The sequence below is a fragment of the Lineus longissimus genome, chromosome 2 (genome assembly GCF_910592395.1).
Source record: "Lineus longissimus chromosome 2, tnLinLong1.2, whole genome shotgun sequence".
NCBI classification, from domain to species: Eukaryota; Metazoa; Nemertea; class Pilidiophora; order Heteronemertea; family Lineidae; genus Lineus; species Lineus longissimus.
Genome location: NC_088309.1, coordinates 15709844 through 15732795, shown reverse-complemented (window position 1 = coordinate 15732795; position 22952 = coordinate 15709844). Strand labels below are relative to the sequence as shown.

The window sequence follows — 22952 nt, the reverse complement described above, 5'->3', positions numbered from 1 at the left end:
TTGACCTCTGTGACCTTGACAAGAAGTTCAAAATAAAAACCTGTGTGACATATACTGTATGGTGGTTAGATGTACCCATGATATCAAATTGGTGGCAATCAGGCAAGAAGTTAAGGAATAATCACATTTTTAAGGTTTTTGGATTTTGCCCCCTGGTGGTCAAGTGGTGAATCATATTGGACCAAACTTTGGTCCCTGAGATCACCTGCCTAAGGGGTAAATGTGTACCAAATTTGGTATCAATAGTCATTGCAGTTTAGAAACGTGCCATCGTTACATCCTAACGGCTAATTTACACCATTTGACCTCTGTGACCTTGAAAAGGAGGTCAAATCAAAAACCCGGAGGATATATGATGCACCTTTGCTAGAAGTACCTACCATATTTTTTTCAAAATTTCCCGACTACTATTAAGGGAGATATTGCATATTTTCACTTTTAACAAACCATGAATCGAATCGGACCGAAACTTAGTCTCCCAGGTGTCATTACATAAGGGTACATGTGTAACAAGTTTCAACTCAATAGCTCTAACAGTTACGAAACGTGCCCTGCTAACGGACGACGGACGACGACGACGACGACGACGACGACGACGACGGACGACGGACGCCACGGTATGGAATAAGCTCACCTCTGCTAAGAGGTGAGCTAAAAACCCGTATCATATGTGATGTATCCTTGCTAAGAGTATCTACCATAACATTTTATCAAAAACTAATCAGTAATAAGCGAAATATGGCACTATTCAAATTTTTTGTTTTGTCCCCCTGGTGGCCCAGTTAAGAATCAGACCAGACCGAAAATCAGTGTCACAGGTCATCTGACCTAGGGAGTCATGTGTACCAGGTTTAAAGTTCATAGCTTTAGTGGTTAAGAAACGTGCCATAGTTACACACAAACGGCCAATTCACACCATTTGACCTCTGTGACCTTGAAAATAAGGTCAAATCAAAAACCGTAGGATATGTGATGTAATCTTGCTCTGAGTACCTACCATAAAAATAGAATTGAAAACAAGTATTAAGCGAGATATTGCACTTTTTACTTTTTTTAGTTTTGGCCCCCTGGTGGCCAAGTCGAGGATCAGATCAGACTGAAATTCGGTGTCAGAGGTTAAATGATGTAGGGAATCAGGTGCACCAAATTTCAAGTTCATAGCTTTATTGGTTAAGAAACGTGCCCCAGTTACACACAAATGGCAAATTTACGCCATTTGACCTCTGTGACCTTGAAAAGTAGGTCAAATCAAAAACACGTATGATATGTGATATACCCTTGCTAGGAAAACCTACCATAAAAATGTCATCAAAAACAAATCACTAATAAGCGAGATATCACACTTTTTAGATTTCCACTTTTGGCCCCCTGGTGGCAAAGTTAGAAATCAGATCGAACCAAAATTCAGCACCATAGGCTATGTGATATAGGGGGTTATATGTACCAAGTTTCAAGTTCATAGCTTTAGTGGTTAAGAAACGTGCCATAGTTTACACTCTAATGGCCAATTTATGCCATATGACCTCTGTGACCTTGAAAACAAGGTCAAATTAAAAACCCGTAGAAAATAAAATGTATATTTGCTATGAGTACCTACAACAAAAGTTTTATCGAAAACAAGTCACTAATAAGCGAGATATCACACATTTTAGATATCGACATTTGGCCCCCTGGTGGCCAAACAGAGCATCAGATCGGACCGAAAATCAGTGTCAGAGGTCAGCTGACCTAGGGCATTCTGTGTACAAAGTTTCAAGTCCATAGCCCTAGCAGTTAAGAAACGTGCCACTGTTAGGATACGACGACGACGACGACGACGACAACGACGACGACGACGACGGACACAGCGCTATCATATAGACTCCCCTTACGGTGAGCCAACAAGGTTCCTGATAGTGGGACCAGTGATCCTGGTGAAGGTGAAAGTCATGCAGCTGTTGATGATACTGCGTTCATCATTCACGATCAGCATCTGCACAATGGTGACAATCTGGAACATGATGACAACATTGACGTGACTGAGCAGCCGCCCAGCCCGGATGATGATTTCCAAAGTGAAACGGCTGATGAGGAATCTTTAACTCAGGATGCATTTCTTGAAAACATTGCTTTGTTCTATCTAAAATTGGAATCAAAGTTCCACCTTCCTCAGACAGTTGTTCAAGAAATCATTTCAAGTATTAGTGGGTTCTATGATATTAGCCGACAGGAATTGTTGTCACAATTAAAGAAGTCCCTTCTCGATGAAGGAATTCCCCAAGAATCTGTAGAAGGCATCATTCATGAGGTGTTTGATAATGATTTCTTTCAAAGCGTCCACAGTACTGACGGTCCCTTGCAAACAGATTACTGTAGAAAAAAATTCTACAGAGACAAATTTGATTTTGTTGCCCCTGTGTCTGTCAGGTTAGGTAGAGATGGCAATAACGACGAGCGACATTATCAGTATGTGCCCATTAAAGAGACAATAGAGGCATTTTTTAGAGATAAATCGGTGCAAAAGCAGTATGAAACTCAACATGTCTCTAAACCTGGAATATACTCAGATTTCATGGATGGGGAGATTTTCCAACAGCATGGCCTGTTTGGCAGTGATCCTGATGCAGTGGTTCTGTTTATTTATCAAGATGCCTTTGAAGTGGTTAACCCATTAGGATCTGCCCGTAACAAACATAAGATTCTGGCAGTATATCTAACTTTTGGGCACCTTTTTCCTCTTTGTCGCTCAAATGTTGAACCAATGTAGCTGGTGCTGCTCTGTTGAGAGAAAGATTTCAAGTATTTTGGTGCAGAGAAAATATTTGAGAAGCTTGTGGCTGATCTAAAAGACATTGAGGAACGTGGAGTTACGGTACATGGCAAGAAAAATGTATTGGCATCATTACTCTTCATTTTGGGTGACAATTTAGGCAGTCACTGCTTAGGGGGATTTTCTGAAAACTTTTCCACCCACCCTTTCATTTGTCGATATTGTGAGATAAGACGAGTCGAATTTAGTGAAGATGAACCTTTCATTTCTGAACAGAGAACACCTGAAAATTATTCAGAAGCAGTTGAATACTTGCAGGAAACCGAGGAAGTGTCTTACAAAGGAATTCGGTTTTCTTCACCCTTCAATTGTCTGAAATTCTTTCACGTCTGCCAGCCTGGTCTACCTCCCTGCTTGGGACACGTCCTTTTTGAAGGGATTGTCAGGTATGACTTAGCATTACTGATAAAAGACCTTGTAAAGAAAAAGTGGTTCACATATGATTTCTTGAACATATCTATTCGGGTAACTAAACTGAAAGGTTTCGATGACAGAGACAAGCCACCGGAGTTGGCCAACCAAGCAGATAAACTTATTGGTCATGCTGCACAGGACTGGTGTCTTCTTAGAAATCTGCCATTGTTCTTACATGGCAAGATAGTGAACAGTGAAGTTGAAACTTGGCTATTGATACTTCTTCTAAGGCAGATTGTCGAGCTAGTCTGTGCACCCAGGATCTCAGAAGGACAGATATTCTATCTGCAGAGTTTGGTCGATGATTACTTGAGTGATAGAAGGGTGCTGTTCCCTGATCACAAGTTGCGGCCGAAGCACCACTACCTTCACCACTACCCCGAACTGATTTTCAAATTTGGTCCGCTTATAAGATTGTGGACTCTAAAATTTGAAAGTAAACATTCCTTCTTTAAAACACATGTTCGCCACAGCCCAAACTTCATCAACATAACTAAGTCGCTGGCCACAAAACACCAGCTTTTTCAAGCTTATTGTCGTCAAGGGCAATACTTCAGCCTGGGTGTGTCTGCGGATCGTTCCATTCCGTTTTTTCCCGATTTGTACAGTACTTCCCTAGCAAATGCAGTGAAAAAATGTGGACAACATGATGGCAATGATGTTTCTATTTCAGGATGTGTCATAGTAAATGAGATGCAGTTTTCCAGAGGAGACTATGTTGTGGTCAGGTGTCCTGGTGTGACACGATTTAATCTGTCATTTGCTAAAATTGAGTTATTCATCCTGAATGATGATTTTGTCAATAATGGCAAATGCCATTTAATTGTGAGGATACAAACAAGCTGCATAGATCCTGCTCTTGGCTTGTATCAACTTGAAAGTTCAGAGGATGAAATTGAAATGCAATGCATTGATTTCAGCGCATTGCTAGATAGACAACCACTGTCAGCATACAATCGAAGCAACATAACCTACATTGCCCTGAAGCACTCCATTTGCCTCGGGGACTACTTGGGCGCTCAGTAGAATTTGGATGTAATAAAGCATGGTGAGGGTCCACATTCGGTACAATTTTCCCAGAATTATTTCCAACTTCTCTTCTCCACCCTTTGACCTTCCCAATGCAGTAGAGAGAGCTGACGCCCGCAGCTGCTGACTCTGGTCGACCTGACAGGAACTGGTTGAAAACATAATCGCTCCAGTCCAAAAAACAAGGACTACATGTAGTGCGATAAGATGAAAAGTTTAACTATTCACAAAGAAGTAATAATGTTGTCTGTGTTTCAGTTTTTCAGCATGGAGACTGGTGTTCCGGAGAAATGTCTGAGGGACTTCCTAGTGGGACTATTCCCTTTGATGAAAGATTACGAACGTGAGGATATTGCCGAAAAACTTGTGAACGATCTGGGCTGTTGCACGATTGCTGATTTGAAGCTTGCCAAGGAAGAGGAACTCTCTTTCCTGAAGCCATTACAGAGACGAAAAGTAAAACTTGCTGCCACAGAAAAAGCCGAGACTGAAAGAAAGCATGGTAGGCTTGTTTATTTGTTTTTCTTGGGGGGGGGATGCCAGATATAGATCATACAGAACGGCATTATGGCCAGTGCCAGTGTTTTGCTTAGAAAAGCAAATGAAAGGTAGGCAGGAGGCTACTTGAGGTAAAGAACCCCCCACCCCATAGGCAAACCATTGCTGGAAGGCTAATTTTTCTGCACATATTTGTATGTAGACCTTGGTGTTGTTCGCCAAACATATCTTGGGTTCTCGTTACCTTTATCCAAGACTGCTGTAAACATGGTTGATGCTAGCTATCAGATGCTTAGTCACCCACATTTAGAAAGAGTTCTTCTTTACTAAGGATTATTTTTTCAATTGCAGCATTCCAAGTCCCTGATGACTGTCCATCCGTTTCTTCAATTGCGAGCGACAGTGTTTCTTTAGACGACACAGTAATCGTGCCAGAGACGTCAGAGAGTGATGCTGGCAGTATAGCCAGTAGCCCCTCATCATCAGCAGGATCGAAATTACGTGTTCCTTGGGACAAACTTCCGAGAAAGGTCATGAAACTATGCAAGCAGGGCAAACGGCCCAAACCGGCAGAACTACGTGAAATCGTTTGAATTGTCGGTGATGATTTAGCTGATCAGGGGAAGACTAGTCGAGACAGTATAAGGCAAGCTGCCAAGACAATGGTGAGAGAATACCCAGACTCGTTCAAAGACAAGACGATCAGTGGGCGCCAGTTGGGGGACGGTTGGCAATATCTCTTTACAAAGCTTGAGTATAGAATTGGCAATGAACAGGCGCGCCTGAAAACCGAGGCTAACCAAAAAAGGAAGTGGAACGCATCATCAGACTCGGGTGGTCCAGAAGAAGCAAGGTAATTATCATCCTATATTCAGAATTGAGTTAAACTTTGGGGCACTGACCTAAGAGGCCGCAGCAAAATAAAAATGAAGCCAAGAGAAACTAGAAAAAATTGTTTCTCCTTACACAAATACTGATACATACTAAAGTAAAGAGTTCATGTGGGGTGCCTATCTACGGCTCAAATCAAGGTCTTTCAATTGGGAGGGATGTCAACGTCTCACATGATGACTTGGATACCAAAATCTTTAGCATCTAATGAGGATTTGGTGTCACATCCAGTCAGCTTTGGGAGACTAAAAAGGCCTTCCGCCATTAGGAGGGGCATCCTGTTGCATCTTGGTCATGTTGGACTGGGGAGGGGAGTCAAAGACACTTGTCCACTGTTTGGGGTGGCGGAGAATGCATGGCACAAGCCCCCGAAATCTCATTGATTGCTATGACTTTAAAGATCAAAAGTAGGGCTTTTTTTCCATGTAGTACTATCATGCATGTGACCAGGAATCAGCTCGCTTATCTATTCCTGATGTGACTGATTGATTGATAGTAGATAAATCCCGTACATCAACTGACACATATTTACCCCGGTATTTCTACATCATGTATTTCAGTACCAGTACTTCAATGACTGATGAATACGGTTGTGTTGCTGATAGATGGAAACCAAAAAGTTACCCTGATGGCGAGACCCTTGAATCTCTCGAAGAAAAACAGAGCACACCGAAGACGTTACATGGGAAGGCGGACTCTCGTATGGATAATGTGTTGGCGCTGATGAAGGCAACTTTCTGTCTCCAAAGAAAGCAAATTACCGATAACCCTGATGTTATGGAGCTACAACGAGACTGGCCATACTTGTTCGAGATTGAATGCCTTGTTGATCACTTCGAAACACAGACTAACATAAACGTCGATTCTGCCCTTGAAGAGGCCATAGTCGGACGAAACAAAGCCACCCACATTGCCGACTTTATCATGTCAGCGAAGAAGATGAAACAGCCAGGGGCCATTGTGCTCACCGTATACATCTTTTAGTAGGCAGGATCATGCTTAGTTTACAGGTGAATATGGTGAACACAATCAGGCATGAAGACTTTTTTTAGATGTGTATTGATGTCAAGTAATAAGACAGGGCAGTATATATAAGTTTATGATCCAACCAATAATTGTATATGACATCAACAAGATCAATATCGTGTGATTGCTAAGAGTCCCTGCAATAAAAATTTCACAGAAAAAAAGTCATTAATAAGCGAGATATTGCATGTCCTACATTTTCAGTTTTGACCCCCTGGTGGCCAAATCAAGAATCAGATCAGGCCAAAATTCGGTGTCTGATGTAGGAGGTTACATGTACTAACTTTCAAGTTCATAGCTTCAGCAGTTAAGAAACGTGCCATAGTTGCACTCTAACGGCCAATTTACGCCATTTGACCTCTGTGACCTAGAAAAGGAGGTCAAATCCAAAAATCGTAGGACATGTGGTGTATCCTTGCTAGAAGTCCCTGCCATAAAAAATTTATCGAAAACAATTCACTCAAATAAGCAAGATATTACTTTGTTCCATTATGGCCCCCTGGTGGCAGAATAAAGAATCAGATCGGGCCAAAATTCAGCATCAGAGGTTATCTGATGTAGGGGGTTATATGCACCAAGTTTCAAGTTCATAGCTTTAATGGTTAAGAAACGTGCCATAGTTTACACTCTAATGGCCAATTTACGCCATATGACCTCTGTGACCTTGAAAAGTAGGTCAAATTGAAAACCCGTAAGATATGTGATGTATTCTTCCTAAGAGTACCTACCATAAAAAATTTATCGAAAAAACAAGTCACTTATAAGCGAGATATCACACTTTTTAGATTTCCACTTTTGGCCCCCTGGTGGCAAAGTTGAGAATCAGATCAAACTGAAATTCAGCACCAGAGGCTATGTGATATAGGGGGTTATATGTACCAAGTTTCAAGTTCATAGCTTTAGTGGTTAAGAAACGCGCCATAGTTTACACTCTAATGGCCAATTTACGCCATATGACCTCTGTGACCTTGAAAACAAGGTCAAATTAAAAACCCGTAGAATATAAAATGTATATTTGCTATGAGTACCTACAACAAAAGTTTTATCGAAAACAAGTCACTTATAAGCGAGATATCACACTTTTTAGATTTCCACTTTTGGCCCCCTGGTGGCAAAGTTAGGAATCAGATCGAACCAAACTTCAGCACCAGAGGCTATGTGATATAGGGGGTTATATGTACCAAGTTTCAAGTTCATAGCTTTAGTGGTTAAGAAACGTGCCATAGTTTACACTCTAATGGCCAATTTACGCCATATGACCTCTGTGACCTTGAAAACAAGGTCAAATTAAAAATGAATATAAAATGAATATTTGCTATGAGTACCCACAACAAAAGTTTTATCGAAAACAAGTCACTAATAAGCGAGATATCACACTTTTTAGATATCGACATTTGGCCCCCTGTTGGCCAAACAGAGAATCAGATCGGACCGAAAATCAGTGTCAGAGGTCAGCTGACCTAGGGCATTCTGTGTACAAAGTTTCAAGTTCATAGCCCTAGCAGTTAAGAAACGTGCCACTGTTAGGATACGACGACGACGACGACGACGACGACGACGACGACGGACACAGCGCTATCATATAGACTCCCCTTACGGTGAGCCAAAAAGTGAGTCACTGAAAAGCTGGCTTGACCTCCTCAAGGCAGAAGTTGCAAGAACTCAAACTACCAGTCCAAATTAGCAAGGTGTCATCTTCTTACTGATTAGCCACTTTCTTGAAGAGGAGGGCACTTTGTTCCGCTTTTATGGGGTAAGTTAAACTGTTTATGTACTCACCACAGCACTGCCAATACAATGCAGCATGCAGGCCTAAATCATCATGGCTGCAACTTTGTCAGTGACACGATGATACAGTAACAGGAGAGAAAACATCAACTATTGTTTTGCATCATATTCATACATGTCATGCTGATTTTGGTAGGATTTTTAAGGTAGGCCTGCCAGTACTCTGTGGACAGTGTGGTTATCACAAATCTTAAGCAAGAAGCTGAATTGCTAAAAATAGTCTGCTTCAGTCATTTGTCATTGAGGCTTGTGAAAATACAGTTTGGATTTACTTATTTTAGTGTGTAGGCCTACTGCAAGCCAGTACCAAAAAAGTCGAGCAGCGGAGAGAGAAAACAGTTTGTAATCAAAGCGACAGGCCTTGCGCGCCCGCGCCATAACGCGCCTAAAATGAAAATGAGGCGCGCAAAAAAATGTGCGCCTTCCAACGAAAACCGCGCCGCAATTACAGTCGCAAATTTGACTATTGTTTTAACAAATTATTTTGAATAAAATTCATTTTCGCACCATTTTTAATCATTTCATGCCTAGAATGACCCCTGCAAATGGCAAACTCATAGCTCTTTCCATTTTCTCAGGGACCACAAATTGCACCCTTGATTTTAAAATGAACAGCCCCTTTGAGGCGAGCACTTTTCTGCTCGCCTGCAATACTAGTATTTTAAGGATAAGGACTGAAGCGAGCTTTGCTTACATTTAGTAATATTGACATTGAATCTGTTTTCAGGTTGAAGGTAACAAGGCTGCCATTATTGCGGACAAGGGCAAACCACAAACACCTTTCATCGCAATCCTTGGTAAGTTCTCTAAGGCTCTTTACTACCCACCCCCCCCCCCCGACCTTGCTCAACGTCTTTTTTAAAAGCTGAACCTTTACGTTGCTTACAACATTACGTACATCTACTGGTCCAGCGCTCAAAGTTCGCGCCTAAATGGTCGCATATGCGACAAGAAATTTCATAATGCGACCAGAAATGTCCCCGTACTCGCACACCTGCGAATTGATTTTTTACAGTTTTTGCGAATTGTTTTGACAACATGCGACTGAACTCCCAAATCACCCATTTTACAAGTCTGCGAGTGATTCAAACAATAGCGATCGTATTCCGTAGATTGCGAACATATTATTGAAAATGGTGTGGCGCGCGATCGTTTTTGATTTTGGATTGTAGACCCCACATCACTCGCTTCCCGTTCAATCCGATCATCGTCGATAACGCCCAAGACGGAGCACGCAGCACTACAGCGCCACGGCACGGAATTGAAAGGTAACATAACTCATTAACATAATTCATCCCCTCCCTGAGGCTGTCAACACAATGCCCACTGGTGACGATCGCCAGCGCAAGCCCCAGCAGCGAAACCTTTCGTTTTTGCCATGGTTAGTGTGCAACAGTAGTAGCATTTACCCTAAGTATTTCTTGATTAGTCATTCATTTATCTCTTGTATTGCATGCCCATCTGATATGTGACGTGAGCTGGACTACAACTGAGCAGAGTCGAGTTGCACTGAGATGACCCCGTCCCGTTTGACGTAATGTTTTTGAATCGTCGGCGCATCAATCTCAGCTTCTCCCGGGTCCCTTCCAAACATGTATTCCTTGAATTAGGCCTACATTGCCTAGAACATATGATATTAACTATGCAGATAAAATTGGCCTAGTAGAGTTTGATTTGTCACATGGAAAGATGTCACCAGGGCGTGGTAGCACATGGTCGTCAGGATTTCCCGCCGAAATGTTTTACACTGAACTTACCCGTAACGGGCCGGCGTTTGTTTCACTTACTCCTATTACTTCTCTACTGAGGCAAATAAAAATGATTAGTCTCGTTTGAAAAATAAGGCAGACTTTTAATACTTGCTGATGCTGTTAAAGGGAGACTCCACTCATTGAAAAAATTTGAATTTTTGTTCGCTGATGTAAAAAAAATCTGACGCCTAATATTGCAGATATCAATTAATTTGAATGTATTAAGGATATTTCTAAATTTCCAAATGAGTGAAGTGTCCCTTTAGGGCAGAGGCTACCTGGCTGTTTTAACCATGTCGGCTTGTCACAATTAAAGAGGGCGCCACTAGGTCCGACATCCTTTAAAAAAAAAATTTTTTTTTTTTTTTAAATTGTGGATAAGGACGTACGTTCTGAGTGACTGTTATGTCACCATCAGAACGCAAAATATGCCTGGGGCCCCAGAAGACGGAAAAAGGGGTCAGAATGCCTTAATTTAAAGCAAAAAAAACCATTTTTTTTTTTTTAATTTTGCCGCACGCGCACCCAAGCGAAAATCCGACATGGTTGTTCATTGAAATCCCAGGGAAGACCCTGTAGTACAGCTGCTGTAGTACAGTACAGTTGAACCTTCCTTGCATAGTGTAATCTATCGTTGTTATGTCCAGGGGATGTCTCAGCTGATTTTGATCCTGAGAAAAACACAATTTGTTTAAGTAGAATTCACTGGCTACCGGTGCGATAATGCTGTCTCTTTTGTTTTCTTATACAGTACTAGACCAGCAAGAGCTGTAGGTGAAGTAAGCCTACCTGATGGCATACCACATAAAGATATCGTCATCGATTATTTGGAGGAGGATGGGTCAGACTCCGAGACCATTACAGATGAGAGGGAAATGGTCCCCCAGCCCCGCCCGCCCAGGCCTCCACCAGATGCCAATGACAATGAACCAGTCCGTAAAAAAGCGAAGACTAAAGTCAACTACGATAGTAAATTCAGAAAGGAGTGGCTGAAGGAATTCCCGTGGCTCCAGTGGGAAGCAGACAAGGGGACGGACGGTCTAATGTTTTGCAAGGACTGTCGTGCTAATCCAGCGCTTGCCAGGTCTAACCTTGGGTCCACTGCCGGATGCGACACCCATAAGCATGATACCTTGGCCAAGCATAAGATAAGTCGTGCTCATATTTTGTGCAGAGATGCATGTCTGAAAAAGACATCCAAAGCTGCGTTGCCACAAGTTTTCAATCGTCAGGTCACCAACAATCAGCTGGAAGTTGAAAAACAACTAGAGGTTAAGTTCAACATTGCCTACAACATTGCAAAAGAGGAAATACCCTTCACTAAGTTTAAGCCATGGCTGTTATGTCATAAGAAATGTGGGCTCCCGATTAACCCAACATATGATAATGATATCAAATGCGCTGAATTTGTGGGGGCTATAGCAGACCACACGAGAGAAATTCTCAATGACCAGTTGAAGAAGGTTAGGTACCTCTCGATTATCATTGATGGTGAAACAGATGTCAGCAACAAGGAATGTGAAATTGTCTATGCCCGCATCCTGGAGTTGGGATGGCCTGTAAATCGACTGGTCGGGCAGCAGGAGGTTGAGGATGCCCATGCAACAGGTAAGTTAAGTTACCATACTAGGTGATCGATTACACTAGGTCACCCATTCGTAAACACAAGCAATGAAACATGTCTCCTCAGTCACTAGGTGCACGCAGTTGTAAAACAAACGAAGTTACTAATTTCTCTTCACTCAATCTGTCTACATCTAGGCCTATACAATATTCGAAACTAACAATATTAGCCCAACTCAATGATTATTTTTGTTATAGTGAAATTTCAACTCATGTTCACAGGTGTTCTAGAGGCAGCAGACAAGACCTTTCAAGACCTAGCCAGATATGAAGACAACGCCCAACCTAATGTTGATTGGAAGGAAAAGTTGGTGTGCATGGGCTCAGATGGAGCATCGGTGAACCTTGGACACCGGAATGGTGTGATAGAAAAGCTGAGGCAACAGGCAGGACAGCATGTCATCCCATTTCACTGTATGGCGCACAGGTATGGTTTGTTAAATCAACTGTTCAGCACTGACTGTGAAGTCTTCTCTGCTGTATCAAAATACTCCTTGCTCAAATTACCTTTTCAATTTCAGGTTAGAATTGGCTGTCCTGGTCTTGCAGCGAGACGTCCCGATGGTGAGGGATATCTACGACACACTCTTCCTGGTATGGAAAACTTACCATTATAGCACAAAATCTCAGAGAGATTTGGAAAAGCTTGGCAAAGAGCTTGGGGTTAAAGTCTTGAAGGTACAGTACTTGTCTTTGAATGGCTTTTTAGCACACATGTAGGATTCGTCAGTTGCTCTCCCTGATGTTCATATTATTTAACATATTGATTTCAATTCATTTTTCAGGTGTCAAATGTTAAGGGCACAAGGTGGCTGCCCCATGTTCAACGTGCACTTGATGTGTTCATGATGAAGGAGTCGGGCACAACTGGCCAGTTCAATGCAACGTATGTGCACATGGAACATCTGGCAGCCACTCATCCAAAAGCGGACATTTCTGGCAGGGCAAAGAAGGCAAGTTATACTGGTGTGGCAGTAATATTCGGTGAGATTATATTAATAGCTTCTTGTGCCAAAAGTATTAAGGTATCTTTTGTTTATTTCTTTCAGCTTCTCAAGACAATGGTAAGCCTGGACTTTGTGTTTTTCGGCCATTTCCTTGCTGATGTTTTTGCGATCATTTCCTCTCTAAGCTTATTGCTGCAGAGAAATGATCTCATTCTTCAGCAAGCGATAATGGCGGTAAAACACACGATCCAGCAATTAGAGGACCTAAGGACCACCCCAAAAAGGAGGGGGAACAAAGAAAGATTCCTGAATGATGACGCCACTCAGCAGGGAGAATTCCAGGTATGAACACGGTCAGATAATCGAAAACACTTTTGTTGGTATAATTTCTATTCCTTGACATGTGATTAAAGATATTAATTATTTTGAAAATGACATACAAAATAATTGATATATTCAATCATCTTCAATCAACTTCATATTTCTTCAGGGAATCAAGTTGAAGGGTGACGTTGCTCTACTGATCGAGGAAGGTTTTGGACATCAAAGGCTGGCAGCTGGGGTTCGAAATACCATCGACATAGCTCTGCGGGAGATCAGGAATCGCTTCTCTGCCCTGTTAGGGGAGCCTCTTGGCGACAACATCACTGATGAGTCAGCAGCTGCTGTCAGATGTCGCAACATGGTATTCAACCATGATACATGGCCATCAGCTGTCAATGACCTAGAAAGCTATGGATATGAGGAGATGGAATTCCTGCTACGCTACTTTGTTGATTTGCTGCAAAGGTAAGCTCCATACTGCACCACTACGGTACTACTAAATCAAATTGGTGTCATTCTGTCTCTGAAGGGATCACTGACATTGTGCCAAGAAAATGTTCTTATTCAAAGTGATCATTGCTTTACACATCTCTTTTTACTTTTCAGGAACGGTTGCCAGGTAGACGAGGTCCAGGGTGAATATTCAAGGGTTAAAACATTGGTTAATGGCCAGTTCATGGACAAAGGTGTCAGTGCCCTCTGGCACATGATGCTCTTCTATTTTTACTAATAGATATTTCTTTTCATGTATTTTAGAACATGTTGCATTTGGTGGAGATAACGCTGGTTATTCCTATATCCAGTGCACAGTGTGAAAGGGGATTCTCTGCACAGAGGAGGATTAAATCGGATGACAGAGCTGGCCTACATGTTTCAACCACATCTGATCTAATCCGTATAAGTTCTGAGGGGTGCAGCCTGGCTGACTTCAATCCCGAGCCTGTCATCAGAAAATGGTTTAACAGCGGACAGGGGCCACGTAGGCCAAATCTGTACCGCAGCTGGCCAGCAATAGTTTGCGTTGGTGAAGACACTAACATTGCTGTATCAGATGATTGAACTGTTAATCTTGATTGACTGGGTTCATGGTGTCCACTCTGGCTAGGATAATCATCTGGAAATCAGATAATAAGAAAGACAGTAAACAGTATGAGAGAAGAAACATACATGTAGATAAACATTATCAGAATTTTTAAGATTTCACAATTTAACCTGTTGACTGCCTTGAATCTGAAATCTGTAAAAGGTGTAAGTTAGTAAATTACAAGAAATTTGAATAGTGACCTAAAGTCCAAGGTTTGACCTGTTTTATTGTACAACTTGTTTCTTTGGTGAGTTCATTTTATCCGATTTGCCTCTTTCACAGTTATTGGAATGTGAAAAGGAACTTGAATCAGTCTTACTCTGGAATACAGAATGAGATGAATAAATACAGTTATTTTCATATATTTGGTCTTGTTCTTCATCTGTTATATGTTCAACGAACATCATGGCAAGACTTACCTCATATGCATATTAGTTGACGTTTCTTTTCGAGGCCCAGGTAATACGCCAGGCAGTAAAAAAAATCGGCTCCTAAATATTGCAACTCAGCTCCTAAAATTTGGAGGTAAGGAGCTGTGTGCTCCTAAGTAAAAAATTGAACTTTGAGCCCTGTGGTCCATGTCATCTGACCATTTTCAAGGGTATTTTACTAGTCTTGGTGTCCACTTGATTGGGATTAGCCAATCTGTGGTATCAATAATCTCTGGCTTGTTTTTTAAAAAAAGTGGTGCCCTGGTCATTCTTTCCACACCTATTCTCTGACACTGCCACCCCGATTCTTCTTATTTTCCAGGACGGAAGGAAGACGTTTTCCAGGGGAGACTGATATTCTACCTAGTCATTGACGGGAAGGTAGTAAACGACCATCTCAGAACTTTCAGAGAGGCTCTCGTGGCCCTGTTCACCTCATTTTATGCCTTTGCATATAAGTACCCAAAAGAATCTGAAGTAACGATGGAATTCCTTCAAAGGTAAGCATTGTATGTCTTAGGGTTCAAGTACAGTTGAATTTTGATGAAAGGAAATGTTTGGAAATTGATTGGAAACTGGTTATTGACACTGACATTGCCAGCTGGTGTAATACTTAAATTACTAGTGAATAGGAACCAGCAGACATTTTTGTATGGGCAGGTCCACCAATGTCATTATTTTCAAATGCGCCACATCAAGCCTAGCAATATCTATTGGGTGACACAGTCTGTGTTTTCTCCTTTGATGCAATGAGAAATCAAATGTTTGGTAGTCAAATGAAGCTCGCCTATTCACATGACGTGTGTGGTGGGGGGGGACTAGTTAGGCCTTGCTGGTGGCAAAGAAAGCTTCTTATGATCGCAAGGAATAAAGTTCTGTGACCATCATCCTCCATATAAATGGTTTAGGTTGGTGCCATCTGTGAGATTATCAAAAGTGTTCAGCAAGATATCAATCAGGAAATCAGTCAATTTCTTGCACGCTAATTTTGAAAGTCTCAAAATGTAAGTTTATGAGTTGCTCTGTGTCTGGAAGGTTGGCCGTATCACCAGAAGGCAAAGGTCCAGTACTCTCACGTATTGCCTTACACTACCATTACAATACAAGACTATTCCTGTCTTGAGAAATCATCCGCCTGAACCTGTTGCAACCAACATGTCCTAAAAACCTGGCAAACATCAATGTGTGCTTTAAATCATCTCTCCTGCATCAATATTACGCCTTACAGTACTTTCAATTATTTCAGAGAATTCTTTGGCCTGAACCCACGGAAAGAAAGAAACCGAAACAAGAAGTACAAAACGCCAATTCCACCAAAGATAGTAAAATTTCTTGCTGCCATGCTGCAATTCGAAAGTGACTGGAATGCCAAGGAGTGACTTCTGATGTTCGCAAGTGATGAAGCTACTCAGACAATTTAATTCAGCTTCCGTGCATTGGATGACTCCCTACTCGAGAATTCTGTGTATTTGATTTCAATGTTGTAATTCAGGTTTGATAAATGTTTTTGGGATTAGCATTCCCTGATTTTGGTTAAGTATGTCCCTGTGTATTTAGGGATGAGCTTTTCAAAACTTTGTAATACATTTGAACTGTACTGAAAGTCCAGTGAGTAATCAGTATTTTGATGTTATTTTCCAGGTTTATTTCATACTGTATGGATCTTGAACATATTGAAGTGATATACATGGAGGTTGTCCTTGAAACATGTATAGATGGACTGAAATAGTCCATCAACTGTTTGGTTTGTGTATCATAGACCTTTTTTTGCTGTTTTATGCTGTTGACACCACAGTCACTGTGCATAATACTGGTTTAAGTTGATTTATCATCATTAATATGGCAGTGAATATAGCTGAATAGCACCATCATTTCAGACAGATTTTGGCTACATCTTGTAACGTCGAAGGTAAATAAATTTACCATCGACGAGTCGTCGATACATTTTTGTGAGTGGCTTTGTTCCATGCTATTAATGATGTTTATGAGTATACCTACTCTTTGCTTCTGTCATCTTAATACTGCCGGTACTTGAATCGGTTGCTCTTCTATTCACATTCTTTCTCATTATAATTCTAGTGTAGTAATAAGTTTGATATTGGTGCTTCAAGACCAGGGATCGCTGAGTTGGAGTCCATAAATGTACATGTAGTTGAGTTTCAGATCAGCTTTTGGAATTCACTTTAACTGAACTAAGACTACAATACCACCCATGAAGCTACTCAGACAATTTAATTCGGCTTCCGTGCATTGGATGACTCCCTACTCGAGAATTCTGTGTATTTGATTTCAATGTTGTAATTCAGGTTTGATGAATGTTTTTGGGATTAGCATTCCCTGATTTTGATTAAGTATAGTATGTCCCTGTGTATTTAGGGATGAGCTTTTCAAAACTTTGTAATACATTTGAACTGTACTGAAAGTCCAGTGAGTAATCAGTATTTTGATGTTATTTTCCAGGTTTATTTCATACTGTATGGATCTTGAACATATTGAAGGTATAAACATGGAGGTTGTCCTTGAAACATGTAAATATGGACTGAAATAGTCCATCAACTGTTTGGTTTGTGTATCATAGACCTTTTTTTGCTGTTTTATGCTGTTGACACCACAGTCACTGTGCATAATACTGGTTTAAGTTGATTTATCATCATTAATATGGCAGTGAATATAGCGTCATCATTTTAGACAGATTTTGGCTACATCTTGTAACGTCGAAGGTAAATCAATTTACCATCGATGAGTCGTCGATACATTTTTGTGAGTGGCTTTGTTCCATGCTACATTGTATAAATGATGTTTATGAGTATACCTAACTCTGTGCTTCTGTCATCTTAATACTGCCGGTACTTGAATCGGTTGTTCTTCTATTCACATTTTTTCTCATTAATTATAATTCAAGTGTAGTAATTCAAGTTTGATATTGGTGCTTTAAGACCAGGGATTGCTGAGTTGGAGTCCATAAATGTAGTTGAGTTTCGGATCAGCTTTTGTTGGAAACCTTTAACTGAACTAAGGTTGTGTTTGTGTGGAAAAAACCCAGAGATCTGTTATTGTGATTGAGAATTTTTGTTTTGATAACCAGTAATTTTAATAAATGTTCTAAAAATTTACAGAAGTTGCTTGCGTCCTGTCATTGGTTAATTTACAGAAAGTGCTTGAAGCTGAGTCCTTGGAACCATCCGTATTTTTACAGAACTTTTGCTTTATCCAGTATTACACTTCTTCTGTAAGAAAAAGGAACCATACATATTTTTACAGAACTTTTGCCCAATACAGTATTACAACTCTTCTGTAAAAACACAGAATGTATGTTTCTGAAAATATGGTATTCTGTAAAAAAAAAAGTCTTCCAGTAATATTAATCAAGGTTCCAGGGACTCGGCTTCAAGCATTTTCTGTAAATCTACTGCGAATTTTTCTAACAGTGTGGCCAGGAACGCGAACTAGTTGGCCCATCAGCCTTATTCGCAATTACTCTACAGAGGATTCCCAGTACCCTGCTCATACAGTATCAGAATCGCCGCCAACTTACTGAAGAAGAAGATGGACTTGATACCTTTGTGAGATGGCTAGATAAGCAAGTAGCCATTTGACTTGCGATGGCCGAGCTAAAAGAACCATTGAAAAGTCAAAAGTCAGAAGACTTCCGTCGGAAGAAAGGCGTGGGAAGTCATAATAGGAGTCAGGGTCATGCTACGAGTTCAAACGACTCAACTAGACTATCGAAGAGCCAGAAGTCCAATTCTGCCAGCGCCAACCAACAAGAATCATCCACGTCAAAGCCGCCATTCATCTGCCCCCTTTGTCGGGGTAAACACGGGATAGCAAAGTGCGAGAAGTGGCACGCTACAGGAGTTCAAGATCGTTGGGCAATGGCAAAAGAGCACAAGATCTGCTTCAGGTGTCTGTACATAGGACACCAAGGCAGAGTCTGCAAATTGACGAAAAAATGTGACACGGAAGGGTGTACCAAAACCCATCATAGAAGCCTACACCCGACAACAGTTCCATCATCGACCAAATTCGACAAGGTGAACAGCGCATTCGGAGTTGATAGCTCAGGTAAAGTGATCCCGACCAGGGTTGGATTACGCGTTCTACCCATATACATACTCTCAAAAGGAGGACACAACGAAAACTCCAAGCGTTCCTGGACGATGGATCTGATTCGTCCTACATTAGAACTGATGTAGCCAAATCGTTAGGGCTACCAATAGAGGATGCAAATCTAATCCTATCCACGTTAACCAATTCGGAAAGCATCATCCCAAGTGGACCTGTATCGTTCGACACAGAAAGTCTAGACGGGGAGATGAGGGCAACGATTGGAGCTCGCACGCTCGACTCGATGTACGAGGGATTAAAAGCACCCGATTGGACCAGAATCCAGGAAAATTGGAGTCATCTCAGCGGGATCGAGTTCCCCAAGGTTGCAGGAGAGCGAAGGTCGACATTCTCATCGGTTCGGACCATCCAGAGCTAACCATGACCTTGGAGGAAAGATTTGGGAAGCCAGGGCAACCTGTGGCCCGCAAAACGCCACTAGGTTGGACTTGCGTCGGCCCGCTAACATCGACGTCACAGTTCTCGACATCGTCATCGGAAACTTACTGTGCTCAATCCATCGCAATAGACACATCGAGTGATATCAAAACTGATGAGGCAATGCGCCGATTGTGGAACATCGACGCCCTTGAAGGGAAAACCCAAGCGGATGAAACCCCCGAGGAGAGATTGGCGACTGCTAAGGCCTCAGAGTCACTGAAATCTATTGGATCGGAGGGGAGATACCAAGTCAGCATCCCCTGGAAAGAGGATCGACCTAAGTTGCCTGACAATCGCTCAGTAGCCGAGAAAAGGTTAAGGAGTCTTGAGGCTAGTTTGAGAAGACGGCCGAATGTGGCAGTCCAATACCAGGATGTGTTTGAGGATAACGTAAGAAAAGGATATATCAAGGAGATCTTGGATGAGAATAAGTATACCCCAGGATGGTATCTTCCTCACTTTGGCGTAGTAAATGAAGACCGCGAGACAACAAAGGTTAGAGTTGTTTACGATGGAGCAGCGGTTTACGCTGGAACCAGCCTCAATGACCAGATGCTTCCGGGTCCCAAGCTACAGCAAGAAATACTAGATATCCTGATCACATTTAGGCAAGAAGCCATTGCGCTCATGGGTGACATCAAAGAGATGTTCAGCCAGGTACTACTAGACCCTGTGGACTGCAGATACCATCGGATCCTTTGGCAGGCCAAGACCTTCGAGTCCGCCAGACTACCATTTGGGGATCGGGCGTCACCGTTTTTAGCCCAATTGGTAATACGCACTCATGCGGAGAAACACAGCTCGGAGTACCAATTAGCTGCGGAAGCATGTCGCAGAAGTCTATACATGGACGATGCATTGCCGTCCGTCGACCACGTACCAATTGCCAAAGCTATGTGGAGGGAGCTCACAGAATTGCTTGGTACAGCCGGTTTCGCAATCCGAAAATGGATGAGTAACAACATTGAGGTTTTGAAAGATGTTCCAGAGGAGAGTCGGTCACCGGGAATAGAAGACTTGGAGGAGTCAGCTCTCCCATGTCAGAAGCCGTTAGGAGTGTTGTGGAACGCCGAGAAGGATGTCATCGGGTACAAACACAAGACAGTGGAGGTGATAATCGTCACCAAAAGAACCACACTTAGTCTGGTAGCTAGACTTTTCGACCCGCTGCAGCTTTTGGCGCCATACGTTATCCGCGCCAAGATGGTTTTACAAGAGGCCTGGCTAGCGGGCTTAGGTTGGGATGATCCATTCCCTTCCACGCTAGAGAAGTCAGTTCGTACATGGCTAGAGGAACTACCCCAAGTCGAATCGTTTGAAGTTCCTAGATGTTATTGCAGAGGACAACCCGTGACTTCAGAGTTGCACACATTCACGGATGCGTCTAGTCTTGCGTATGCTGCTGTAGTGTACGTCAGGGATTGTTACTCTGATGGTACCATTACAGTTCGTATCGTTATCGCTAAGGCAAGGGTTACGCCTTTGAAATCCGTGAGCATTCCTCGTTTGGAACTAATGGGTGCTGTTCTAGGATTGCGTCTGGCCATCAAGTGCAAGGAGTTGTTAGGCCTGACGACACTGATGTTTTGGACAGATAGCATGGACGTGGTATTTTGGATTCGCGGCCAGTCCAGACGCTATAAGCCATTCATATCACATCGAATCGCCGAGATCCAAGAGGAAACCTGTCCCCAGCAATGGAGGCACGTCCCCGGAAAGAAGAATCCAGAGGACCTGGCGACTAGAGGCGCCTCAATTCATGATCGGATTCACGACAGTTTCTGGACCTGTGGACCAGACTTTCTCCAATTGGAAGAAATCGATCGGCCAACGCCAAAGAACATTGATCAACCGGAGTTTTCTGAACAAGCTCAAGATGAAATTCCAAAGAAGAAAGTTCAGACTTTCGCCACTTGTCATGGAGAAAACACCTTGGTGAATGAATCGATCATCGACGGTCCTGTTATGTTAGTGAATTGAATTCTGTAACATTGTGGTCAGTTACACACTGACCAAATTTTGTGGGGGATGGTGCGGTGTCCCAAGCCACCCCAATCTGTCTTCGGCCCGTGTTGCGGCCGGGGCGAAAACATTACATTATCACTAGTTCGTTTCAGTGGTAGTCATAAGGTCTTTAGGGACTACTTTCAGAAATTAGTTCTTGAAAATGTGGCCACATTTCTATGAAAACGATATCGGAAGTGCATGATCTGTTCGCGATGACATCGCCGATGTATTTTGAAGTGGAGAATTCCCACAGTATGTGCAGTGAATTGGCATGATTCTGTTCGCCTAGTAAGTTTTAGTTCTACGATTCTTTCATGAGTAAAAAGTAGACATTCTAAGCAATACAATAATGTCACTCCCATGAAAATTGATTGGAAATTGAGGGAGCTACGGCATTCTGTTCGGCAACTGGCAGCGCTGAAAAAATCCATTGCATACTGTACAATACCAAATGGCACATTTTAAAAAGCGCTCATTGGACAACGTAGGGAATCACCAGAAATGACGTCATAACTGGTCTAAATAGAAAACTACGGTGGCGCAGTAGAGCACAAGAAAAGGTTTAGCATTAACTTCGTCATGCAAGCTTCAGCAACAAAACGATTTCTCATGAATGATTTACTTGATCATCATCAGCTTGTTTTCCCCTGATAGATAACAAAATGATTTACAATTTCCATCAAAGTGTTCTATTTTGTGTATAGTCACATGATATTTAACTGGCTAGGAGCCAAGCAGTTTTGAATATTCACGGGAAAATACTTCGTACTTGTAAACGAGGCTATGACAATGAGTATGCTCATTCATGGCATAAACTTCATGTTTCGGTAAATATTTTCATACGATGATTTCACCCGAATTGTGGTCAGGATTGAGGAATGTAAGCAAGTACAAGCTGTTTTTGATAGTACATATCACAATGGTAACCGTTGTTGCCAGTTAATTTGGTGTTTTTGTCTGAAATCGCTTCGTTAAATTGCACAAATCCGCGCATAAATTACCGCCGATTGGAAGGGATTTCCCGCTAATGACGTCAACAGAATTCCCGCCTGCATAGCTTGCGTGTTCTGGTCAGGAAATATATTTTTAAAAACTTCGTCAAAATAATGCCTCGCATTCAACTATAAATCCATTGAACAGTGGTGCTTGGTTAGTCAACCGATGACATTTTTTGGGGTGTGATCGGGGATTGTAAACACGTTCCTTATATTGTTTATTATTTATTTGACAGGTTTTTTAAATCCATTGTCAGATTTTGAAAAGGATTTATTTCCGAAAATCAATTGGTCGTATCATGTGGTGCTGCTGTATTTCGTCATCTTCAGAAGGCATGTGCAAGGTAAGTTGATGCTGCTCGATTAAACTAACAGATTGCGTCAAATTTGCAAATGACGTCAATAAATCAAGTCCGAATAGTTGATATCACGGTTAAGTTTATTTTGATATCTTATGTCAGATCGTTGTGAGTATCGTAGTGATTATAAACCGTGCCGAAAATCTAGTCGTGGGATGCTATCTCATCATCATGCGGTCTGTCTGTGTCATGTAGCCAACATCAATCATCAGGACATCATGTACAGACAGTACATACATGTCTACATCGTAAATAAGATAAGATATTTATATTCGTATTTGAATCGGTGATTCAATACTCTGGTGATTTTGGAGGATTATGTTAGATGTTGCTGCTGCCACCTTGTCTGAAACATGATTTCATATCTTGGTTTATGTTGGGAAAAATAAAAATGATGGCCCATGGCCATGGGGTAAACAGCTCTGGGG

General features: G+C 41.9%; 2 long non-coding RNA genes across 2 annotated transcripts in view; both read left to right on the top strand.

Annotated features, from left to right (window-relative positions):
* Positions 1-22495, top strand: part of LOC135482679 (uncharacterized) — a 228952-nt gene extending 206457 nt beyond the window's left edge. Inside the window, exon 3 of the long non-coding RNA XR_010446262.1 lies at positions 22402-22495. This is a non-coding gene — a long non-coding RNA (uncharacterized LOC135482679). The remainder of the gene's footprint in view (positions 1-22401) is intronic.
* Positions 8358-14982, top strand: LOC135483440 (uncharacterized). Its single transcript, XR_010446318.1, has 3 exons — positions 8358-8420; positions 9183-9252; positions 14938-14982. It is a non-coding gene; the product is annotated as an uncharacterized LOC135483440 (long non-coding RNA).
* Positions 22496-22952: the final 457 nt, after the last annotated feature.